Genomic DNA, 8,258 nt, shown 5'->3' with positions numbered 1-8,258 from the left:
CATCACCTCCTCTTGGAAGTCGCAAGTACTCTCTCCCACTTCTCTTAAACTAACTCAAATTCCTGCAGAGTAGACACAAGCCACACATGCATTTAGTTTATATTCTAACATTTACAGGAATCCTCTTAACTTTAATATTTGCAACAGGACTCTACGCAGTCAACCCTAAAACTTGGTCTACACCTCGCAAGCTCTCTCTTTCTGTTGCTTTCTCTCTAATCATACATCTGATCACCCTTCTCATCTATATTTAAATGCCCTGTGCCTGCTTGCCTTGCTGGTTTACTATTTTCCTCCAGACCATTTTAGCTGACGACTTGTGGTTCTACCCATGAACTTCCATCCTTGACACATTCCTTGAGTAGATAAATAATTTTACATGGCAAGGGACATTCCAATTCTCTTACCCTGACACAGTTCTCCTCTTTACTTTTCTACTCACTGTTATGCTCAGTCACATTCTGTCACTCCCTTATCCCTTCCTAATTACTTTCAGCATACCATCAATCTAACCCGTTCCCTCCTCACTAATTCCAGCCTTCTGGTGTCGAAAAATTGCGGGCTCTGCATCTCTCTCTCTTCCTCCTCTTATTATGCCGTTTCTGCCCTGCCAGCCAATTGAGCTACCTCTCCTTTATGCCTCTGCACCTTTTAACAGTCCCCATCTCTACCCTTCAACAGAGCATCTCTACGTCTTAGACAAGACCTCCTCAGACATTTCTTACCAACAAGCTGCTATGCTTCTTCACAACTATTGACAGCAACTCTCACCTCATAACAACTCCACTCCGCCCACACTGGAAGTCCCCCGGGTGATCTTCCACCTTCTAAGTGCCCCTTTACTCTTCATCTCCAAAGCCCTAATGTACACATTAACATGGCTTTGGGAGCATACTCAGTTCGCTTTACTGACAAATCCTCTATTACGACTAATAACCTCGAAAATAGTAACAGTCATTATTTTCTATTCTAGATTGGCACCTTCCCTGTCTCTCACTCCATCCCTGGCTCCCCTCTCCCTGTTCCTCGATTCTCCTCCTAACCCCTCTCTATGCTTACTCATACCCAGCCCTACAAATATCAGTGGCAGACTATTTGTTCATACTACGTACCTCATCATACATTATGTAAATCAAACCACCTCCACTACACAACTACCCCATCGATCTCCCTTTCAACCGCTAACGGCTGCTGTTCTTGTTGGATCTTGAGGAGTCTGGGTATCTAACTCCCCTTTCAACGATCCCTCCCACTTTTTCATCCTGCATTTTCCATTCTGCCTTGCCCCAGGCCTCTTCTTATGTGGATCCTCCACCTATATGTGTTTACTCACTAACTGGACAGGTACCTGTGCCTTAGTCTTCCTTATTCCTAAAATTCAATTTGCCAACAGTAATGAATGACTGCCTGTCCCCCCAGTGACACCTACTGGACAAAAAAGGGTCATCCAGCTAATTCCATTACTCGTGGGAATAGGGCTTGCAGCCTCCACTGTAGGCTTGGAACCGGCACAGTGGGAGTCACCACCTCTGTCACAACATTCCACAGTCTGTCTACTGATTTCTCTGCTAGCGTTATAGACACATATAATACCTGGTTCGTCCTTCAGGCTCAAATCAACTGCTTGGCTGCAGGTGGCCTCAATTTACTCACTCCAGAAAAGGGAGGACTCTGTATATTTCTAAATGAGGAATGCTGCTTTCACTTAAATACATCTGGCCTCGTTTATGATAGTATCAAAAGGCTCAAAGACAAGGCCCCAAAATTTGCTAATCAGGCAAATAACTATGCCGAATCCTGTTGGCCGTTTTCTAGATGGATGTCACGGCTTTTTACAATCATTACTCCCTCAATGCCTGTCTTCCTTCTTTGGACCTTGCATTTTCCAATTACTCTCTCAATTCTTACAAAACCGTATCCAGGCCATCATTAATCACTCTATATGGCAAATGCTGCTTTTAACAACTTCACAATATCACCCCCTGTCCCAGGACTTCTCAGCCACTTAAGACAAGATGCCTTGCCAACCCTCCCCATTCATCTGCCTGTCTTATCCCCACACTCCTGTTTCACAGCCTTCACCCTTCTAGGATCACCAGAAACACCAACCCATCACTCATGAATTCCACGCAATGCCTGGCTAATGTCAAGATGCAGTGTGACACCTCTCCAAAACCCACACACATCCCTTTTAATCCAAGTCTTCTGGGACCACCCCCCACCAACCTTCACGCAAGGCTTCATCACCACCCAACTTAAAGCTATTATGCTTCCAAGGACTTAACCAAACACTTGCTAAACTACAAGAATCACAGACTTTTCTTTTAGGTGTCCACGCAGCCCCCTGTCATGCTCAAAGAAACCATGAGAAACATCAACCCTACTCCCTTCTCTTTTTTCTGTATACATATATAAACAGATGGGAATGTCAGGCCTCCAAGTCCAAGCCTGGCCATTATAGCCTTATGACCTGCATGTACACCTCTGGGTGGTCCCCAGGAGCCAGAAAGAAGTAACAACAAGTAACCAGGTGGCCACAGAAAGAAGTGAAACAACTTGTTCCTGCTCAGCGTTGTGAAATTTTCCCCCTGGATATTGAGTTTGGATATTGAGTTTCTCAGGACCCCCACTGCTGTAACTATGTAATTTACCACACCCTCCCTGATAACACCCACCCTTATGATCATGCCTGTTTGTAATAGATAATCCCTACCCTTGTGACCATGCATCACGTGACACCCTTCCCCTCCCTAAAATACATTACCACCCTTAACTGACCACTTTCCCCAACCAATAACACCAACTCCTATCCCATCACCTTCCGCTGACTCTTTTCGGACTCAGTCTGCCCGCACCCTGCTGAATAAACAGCCACGTTGTTCACACAAAGCCTGCCTGGTGGACACGCCTAATAAGATGTAATGTAGCTATAGGGTAGATACAGATATGTGTTTACTGTTTCTCTCTCTCTCCATTACAGTGAGTGCAACATGAAAGCCAGGGGTTTGTTTTACCAACTACTATATTCTCAGCAGTAGAACAGTACTAGATGTGCAGCAAGGGCTAGATACATAACTGCAAAATCAACAGAGAACTGAATGCACACTCATTGCTTACCCTTAGTTAAGTCCTTCAGCCTCAGACATCTCCGCTGGCTTCCCACTGTGTTGCTATTTAAGGTTCAACATTCATAGCTAAATGAATGTTGAAGAAGAATTTCATAGGATGGAGGGCCTCATCATTCTGTGGGCACAGGGGAAAGCAGATGGAAAAAAGGCACCGTGATGAAAGAATTGGTATGGATTCAATTCATTCTTTGACCACATACCACACAGACGCTTTTATAGGGGCAAAAAGGTCATGTATATTTTAAGAACCTTGTGTGAGCAGACTGGACATTCAAGATGAGCGGTGCCTGAGGGTATGTATTAGAAACACGAACAACATATAGAAATATTCTCTGTGAGTATGTGTACCTGCGGAGTATATCTATGCATGTTTACTCTCCTTTAGACAAGACAAAAATCCAAGCTGCTTCTGAAATATGGAGAAGGGGCAGAATGTCAAGTACATGAATATTTACATAAATACACTGGGTGAATTTCCCCTGTGAGTATTTGACATCCTTAAGTCAGATCCTTCTGTCAGTGAATGGAAACAACCATTTCCAGCCTTATTCAGGAACAGTTGAGAATGGCAGTTAAGGTCCAAATTAATCCCGTCTCTGCCACGTACTAGCTGTGACTTATCCATCAGTATGTAGGAATAATTATAGGTTCTACCTCACGAGTTTACTGGAAGATAAATGAACTAATTCATTTTCAAGTAAAATACTTAGAATTAATATTATCTTTTTAAATTCCGTACTATGAACAATCTCTTTGTAAGAAAGCTCCCATATTTATTTTAGATGTTACTTTTAACAAAATGCCTAAATATTAAAGATGCAGAAGAAAATTCTATAATCCCTTCCCTTAGGAGCTTAAATTTTTATAGAGAAAAGGGCAAATAATTATAAATATACACAGCAAAAATTATTGCAGCATTGAAGTCACATAGGTTAGTTTTAGAATTTGACTAACATATTCACAGTGAAATTGTACCTGCTAACCCCACTTCATTCTTTTATATAAATGAAAAGTTTAGTTAAAAATTAAAGTATAGGAGACAACATATATTTTAAGGATGACTGGGAAACAGAAATAGTAGGTAGTTCAGGAAAGATGCATCTAAGCCTACGCTGTAAGTGAAATGTCAAAGCTAAGAATGAAATGTGACATCGACAAATTAATTTTTAAATAAGTAAGAAAATCAATAGTTCGAACTACATTTTCTTTGAAAAAAGATGTCATTATAGTTTTATAGTCATATTTACAGTCATATTTACTTCTAAGCTAATGTAGAAATTAAAGGATAGCAGATTGCAGATCTATAAGCTAAGATCAGAAAATGGAAAGAACAGATAATAAAAAAAAAATCCATTTTTGATACTTAAGATGAAGTCTTACTCTGTGGCCAGGCTTGAATGCAGAGGCATGATCTCAGCTCACGGCAACCTCCACCTCCCAGGTTCAAGCAATTCTCCTGACTCAGCCTCCTGAGTAGCTAGGATTACAAGCGTGCACCACCATGCCCAGCTAATTTTTATATTTTCAATAGAGAGGGGTTTCACCATGTTGGCCAGGACAGTTCAATCTCCTGACCTTGTGATCCTCCAACCTCAGCCTCCCAAAGTGCTGGCATTACAGACATGAGCCACCACGCCTAGCCCAAAATGGATTTAAGTGACTCAGATAGGTGCTATAGCATTATTCTGCTGCTACGTCTCAGGTGTCCCCTGAAGACCAGGTGCCTTTCCGTTAAAGCAGGGTGAGGGTTTTATAGGGTAAGGAAATTTGGGTACATACTCTTCTGATTTAGTCTTGGAGAGGAGTTTGCATCTTGGAGGGAAACTTGGAGTGGAGATATCATCACTGTGTTTGTACCTCCTTGACAGACAATCCCAGAAAACATCAGAACAGCCATTTCAGAGAACTGTGTTTTCCAACCTTTTGATATGTTAGTCAAAGTTCAGCCTTTCACAGGGTGAGGATGGAGGAAAAAGAAAAGAAAAAAGAAGCACTAGAAGTCACGTAGATGCTGGAGACCCTCCAGAATGGGTGCTTTTGTCTGTTCCCATTGGCTTTAGTTAGATGTCTCTGAATAAATGGACATACTGAATTGCTCTACTTATCCAATAAGACAGCATCTACCCCAAGAAGGTTACAGACAAATTCCTCCAAAACAATCTGAATGTTGGAGAACTAAATATCTCAATTTGCATGTTGAACACAGGTTCCAGTAAGGTAACAGATCTTGACTTTCTGTTTTCTAAAATAATTTACATTTTGATGGGAGTAGGGATAATTCTGTTTTGTCTTTTGCTCTGAATGTTAAATAAATTCAAGATTATTTATCATGGAAATTGGCCACTGATTTAGATGTAATATATAATCTGTTAAACATGAAACAAGATGCCATTATTTCAGGGAAAATGATATTCCCACCCCAGGGGAGGATTTTTTTTTCTCATTTTTTAAATGTCTTACTCAGGTAAAAGCAACATTTATTATAAGACAGTAATATCATTTTTTATTAGGGCTGTTTAAAAAAGTAGTCTCGATAGAAATGATCACTTTGAAAATAAGATATTCTCCCATCTTGAGTTGAAATTTGCCAGGAAAGTCATTTTATAAAATGATCTATGGAACCGTTCTACATGAATATAAAAAAAATGTTAAATATTTAGAGTGCAATAAAAATGCAGTGTTTTTGTTGTCTCTCTCATACTAAATTCTACATTTATTTTTATAAGAAAGAATATTCAATACATCTTGAAACATGGACTCCTTCACAAAGGGTAGGTAGGAGACGCTAATAAACCCTGGAGAGAGTTTTAGGATGGTTCAGCCATTTTGTACGTACCCCTGAAATTTAAAAAGGGCTTGATACATGCCTAGTATCAGAATCAAAGATCATTAGCAAGAACAGAGATTTCCAGCTAGTTTTTAAAGCCATGCTTCCCTTCGATAAACAGGAAAAAAAGTCTGTTTTTTTTTTAAAGCTATTGAATTTTTAGGATAATTGGCTATGATGAAATATGAATCAAAGCAAAGGGACAAAGCACTCTTTATTTCCAAACTCTACTTTATCTCCCAAGACTCTATTCGCTCTAAAGGGTATAGGACTGGACCTGCCTTCCATAGTCCTCTCTCCACACAAATCACTGCTCAAGACTCCACAGACTTTATGCATAGTCATTGGCTCTGCCTGTTCTAATGCCCTCAGCAATTTGGGGGGGGATATCAAAACAGGTAAAAATTACTGAGGCCTGGCAGCTGCAAAAGGCCACCAAATTAAATTCATAAGGGTCATTTCCAGTGTATCATAATATTCAGAGAGAGAAATGAACTCACCCTCACGCTTCGTCAAAAGCATCTTCCAATCCTTTTACCATCTAGTGTCCTGAGAGAGTCTGACGCCTTTGACTATTTTAGCCTCCACACAAATCGGAACACAGATTAACCAGTTGTAAAATACACATTTTTCAAAAATCTTTGATTATCAGAATCAAACCCAAAAAGTTGTAAAAGAAACAAAAAATGGGTGGAGAAATTAAAGGAGAGAAAGATAAAGTAAAAGTCAATGATGCAGATACTTTAAAATGTGCTTCGTTAATTGAAGGTTGAGAGCTCCATGCCTGCCCAAAACCATTTCAGGATTGAATCTCCCAACACCCTGATGAGCAGAAGCTCAGATTTGAGTTTAATTTAATTTAGCAAATATATTTGCATATTTTTTTCCTTGTAACTGAGGATTCTTGAAAATGTAGAGCATTGCATAAATTTAAAAACAATCATCAATGATTTAAGGATGTAGTGAGGACGCAAAGGAGGATGTTTGGAAATGGGGAAGGGCCCATGACCCAGAGAGAAACTAATGCACCTGTGACCACACGGCTCCTCACAGTGAGGACAATGGAAACAGATGTAGAAGCTATCAGATTCCTAGAGAGAAATCTGTAGAGAGGTCACTCTGCTTCAGAGCCACATTTCACATCAGATAGGTTAGCAAAAAACCTAGGACCTAAGACAAGGTAGGAGGCAGTTTGAAGTGACTCCCAATGGCCCTATTACTTGGCATTCAGGTGCTTGTGTAATCTTCACCCCTGATGTAAACTGGACCCAGGGACTTGCTTCCAATGAAGAAAATGCGGGAACATGAAGGACTGTCACTCCTGGGATTAGATTATAAAAGACTGTGACTCATTCTCTCTGTCAGTTAAACACTCTGGTGAAGCCACAACTTGTGAGCTTCTCTATGGAGAGGTCCATGTGGCAGAAAACTGAAAGAGGCCTCCAGCTCACAACAAAAAAAGGAACTAGGACCTCAGTTCAACAGCCCATGAGGAATTGAATTCTGCCCACACGCACAGAGTAAACTTGGAAATGGATCTGGCCCCTGGTGAACCTCAAGATGACTGTGGCCCCCACTGATGCCTTGATGGCAGCCTTGGGAGAGACTCTGAGATAGAGGACCCAGCTAAACTGCCACCAGATTCCTGATCCACAAAACTGTGACACAAGAAGTATGTGTGATTGTTAGCTACTAATGTTGGGAGGCAAGTTGCTTCGCAGCCGTCGGAAACTGACACGAGCTTTCCCACGTGTCATCGCCTGGCCGTATCTCACCTTGACTTTTCCTCTGCATGTTATAATATGCCGACAGGTGCTCATCTCTTCCCTGAACATGTAGACTTCCTAACCCCCAGAATCTATGAATGTGTTACCTTCCGCGGCAAGAAGGGCTTCGAAGATGTGATTAAGGATCCTGAGAGGGGCAAGTTTTCCTGGATTAGCTGGGTGGGCCCAATGTAATCACAAAGGTCATTATTAGACAGAGGTAAGAGGGTCAATGTCAGAAAAAGAAAATGTGATATGGAAGCAGAAGTTGGAGCAATGCCCTTTGAAGATAGAGACGGAGATGCCACAAGCTAGGGAACGTCATCTGCCTTTAGAAGCTAGAAAGGCAGGGAAGTCGATTCTCCCCAGAGCCTCGAGAAGGAATGCAGCTATGCCAGTACTCTAGTTTCAGCCCCTAAAACCCATTTGGGACTTCTGACCTTGGAATTTCAAGACAACAACTTTGTGGGTTTTTTTTTTTTTTTTTTTTTTTTTTTTTTTTTTTTTTTTTTTTTTTTTTTTTTTTTTTTTTTTTTT

The sequence above is a fragment of the Cebus imitator genome, unplaced genomic scaffold (assembly GCF_001604975.1).
Source record: "Cebus imitator isolate Cc_AM_T3 unplaced genomic scaffold, Cebus_imitator-1.0 Scaffold99, whole genome shotgun sequence".
In the NCBI taxonomy this organism is placed as follows: Eukaryota; Metazoa; Chordata; class Mammalia; order Primates; family Cebidae; genus Cebus; species Cebus imitator.
This window is presented reverse-complemented; position numbering follows the sequence as displayed.